The sequence below is a fragment of the Echinops telfairi genome, unplaced genomic scaffold (assembly GCF_000313985.2).
Source record: "Echinops telfairi isolate 266 unplaced genomic scaffold, ASM31398v2 ScPeMD7_41;HRSCAF=154, whole genome shotgun sequence".
NCBI classification, from domain to species: domain Eukaryota; kingdom Metazoa; phylum Chordata; class Mammalia; order Afrosoricida; family Tenrecidae; genus Echinops; species Echinops telfairi.
In genome coordinates, this window is record NW_022103939.1 from 3217715 (window position 1) to 3221134 (window position 3420).

The window sequence follows — 3420 nt, forward strand, 5'->3', positions numbered from 1 at the left end:
GAGGGAGGGGGGAGCAGGGAGGGAGGGGAAAAATGAAGACCTAATGATGGGGGCTTAAGTGGAGAGGAAATGTTTTGAGAATGCTGAGGGCAATGAATGTACAAATGCGCTTTACACAATTGATGTATGTATGGATTGTGATAAGAGTTGTATGAGCCCCTAATAAAATGATTTATATATATATTCCTTCTCACACATGCATTTAATTCCTTACTTTTGTATTTGTGTATACTTAGAAAAGAGGAAATTAGGGGTTAATTTTTCCATCTCTATGTTCCTGTCTCCCAGGAAGCTCCAGTGGGTGTGAGGTAGAGAACTAATCTAATGAAGGGGGGAGGTGGGAGGGGAGAAGAACCTGACCCAGTCTTTTAAATAGCCTGCAAGATTGGGTGGCTGTCCAAGGTGAAATGCCAGGATCCATTTAGAGCCACTTAAGGACTCCTGTCTGGTTCCTAGAAAGCATGGAGTGAGGTTTTCCTTGTGCTCAGACATTTCTGCTTTTGCCTGAGAGCAACAGGAATCACGGAGGCTGCAAGGAGCTGAAAGGCAAGCACTGCCCTCTGACACATGACCTGAGCCCCTGTGTGCGCAGGCTCAGGGTCAAATGACTCAGTCTGAGAAAGGAAGAGAACTCGCAGTTGCCACTGTGCCCTCCAGGGAGACTCTAGAAAGGTAAAAACCTGTCTCTGTACATCATCTTTCCATATAGGACTGGGGTCTGAACTGGCCTCTTTTCCCGTGGTATTGTTCTGTACCTTAGGTCCAGAGACACAATAGCAAGATAACAAAACCTAAAATTTCCTGAATCAATTCCACTTTATCTTTCTCTGGCTTCATCAACTGGCTTAAAAAGATGTACGTAGTTATTCCTACACACTGGGTGGAATGATGGAAGCCCACAGAACCGAAGGGATACCATCACTGGGTTTATTCCTACTTCATAGGTAAAAGCTGGTCTCCACTCAGTGTAAGCATTCAGTTTCTGTAGCCATATTTCCTGAACCATAATTTAGTGTAAGAAAAATTTGAGTGAACAGAAACATTGAATCGGAATTTCAATTTGTGATCATTGTGGATTTAATGTTTGAAAGAATATATCTAATTTCAGCTTGCACTACTCATCTTGTTCAGAATCTTTATGGTCTGATAGTAAGCAAAGAAATATTTTATAGGATGGAAAGGGAAATAAATTTGGGACAAGAAGATAAATTACCTTGTTTTGGTGTTGTTTTACCCCTACACCTTATGGTCTCAAAAATAAAAGAAGCTGCTTTGCGGAAATAAAAGAGAGGAATTTGTATTCAGAGCAAACACAATGCAGAGCAAGAAACACAGGTGTCAAATAAGAGTGGCAACTGTTCCTACATTCTCAGAAAGAGGGGAGCTTTATGTAGATAAATGGGGAACGGAATACGTGACCTCAGCAATGGGGACTGGGGTTATGTACATCCATGGACAATAACAACGTCATATTCTGCAAGGTTAGTTGACTGATTTTATAACAGATTCTTGGAGCCACCCTAGCAGGCAACATTTAAAAAAAACCTGCCTATACAGTTTCTCCACATTCTCCTGGGTCCATCTCAACAAGCATCTTTCTGGCAAACATCCCTTCATGACACCTCCATTGTTTGCTGAGGGAGGTTAAAGTTATAATAAAAATTCAAATCATTAACCTCCAAATCACAGATTCTTATGAGAGAGGCAGGAAGGAGGACTTGTAACAAGCCAGTATAATTAAAGATGGAGTTCCGACTTCACCAGAATCTGCAGCCTCAATTATGAGCAGGGCCTCAAGTTTCAAATGTCCCTTGTGGAAAAAAATTTTACATTTCTCATATTCGACCCAGGAGCAAGTACTTCTTAGAAATTCACTCAAAAACTCAAACCTAAAATAAAATACTGAAAAGGATGTAACTCTTGACGCAATTCGTAGGACTTTGATGCTGTAAAATAAGTATGTTTTCTCATTGCTTCCAGTGAAATCAGGAGCACACCATTGAGAGTCAGAGGTTCTGAGTCAAATGCAGATCTATCTCTTTTGTGGACTATAACTGCATCAACTATACCTGTTTCTGATTTATATCACCACAGGACAATAATCTCTGCTTTACTTAATGTTATTGGTAGTCCAAACCAACAATCATCTAACAGACAGAGCAGTGGGCTTTGCTGAGGGTCCTTTTACTAGAACAGTGTACTTTCACAAAAATGTATATTATCATAGGGCAAATCTTGAACTCTATATTTTCCACTATAAAAAGAAGATGTAAATATTTTTTGAGAGTTGGAAAGAAAACCTTTTAAAAGCATGAAGGTCAGTGTCTAGAAAATACCAATAATTTACCGACTTAATAAAGAAGTTATTACGTACCTTGAGGAACTGTGATCTTTAACTGGCATGTCAACCAGTGTTAGAAAGTACATAGAAGCAAAAGAGACTTAAAGGGACAAAAAACAGGTCCAGAGAAAGACTAGCACAGGATACATAAAAAGATTTAAGAAGAACAGTCTGGTTTGAAAAGGGAAAAACAGGGCCCTAGGACCCAGATAAGGTATGATTCTTGTTTTCCACCATACTCTAGAGAAGAGCTGATGTTTTGAGTAATCCTATAACCATTATCCAGGTAATTTGGTGCAATGAAAAATGTTCCTGTTTTAGAGAAAGACTGCTAAAATATGAACCCTATTTATCTGCTATTGTACAAGTGAATACAAAACATTAAAATGATTTGAAAATCTAGGGTAAAACAGAGGCAGGCAGGCCTGTTTGGGAGTTGAAGACACTCTTTGTAGGATCCAAGGGATCTGGTTGAGTCAAACTTTGGGCTGTCACAAAATGCCATTTGTTTAGAGAGATTAAAATTGATACTCTTCTAAACCTACATGTTTCTGCTGTAGAGGAAGTAAGGACTAATGCTTTCAAGCGAGGGCAACTGAGAGTCAAATGTAAAAAGATGCTGGCTAAGAACCATGTGAGCTGTCATAGCAGTAATTCTAAAGCAGGTGGTGGTCACCTTGTGGATGACGCTGTAAGACCCTCCTGTATACAGGTGGAGGAGGGTGTTCACAGTGTCATTCACTGGCCAACAGGGCAAGCATTGATATGAGAAATAAATGTCATTGTGTTATGATCATGGCATCAAAGTGATAGCCAGTAAGCTGCCCACATCTATCAAGATATTTTAAGTTACTGTTTATTGCTTAATGAGTCCTCTGCTACTGGTGTAGCTTCTTTAGCCCTATCCAACTGACTTGTAAAAAATATTAATGATTATGCTGATTATTATAACCTACAGAATATAGTTTGCCTTTCCAATGGTTAACAAATTGTCCATCCAAGGATGTTGGCATCAGAGAACAGCTCTTCTCATCCCGTGTCCTTCCTTTTGCTGGGAATCCCAGGACTTGAGAACTCCC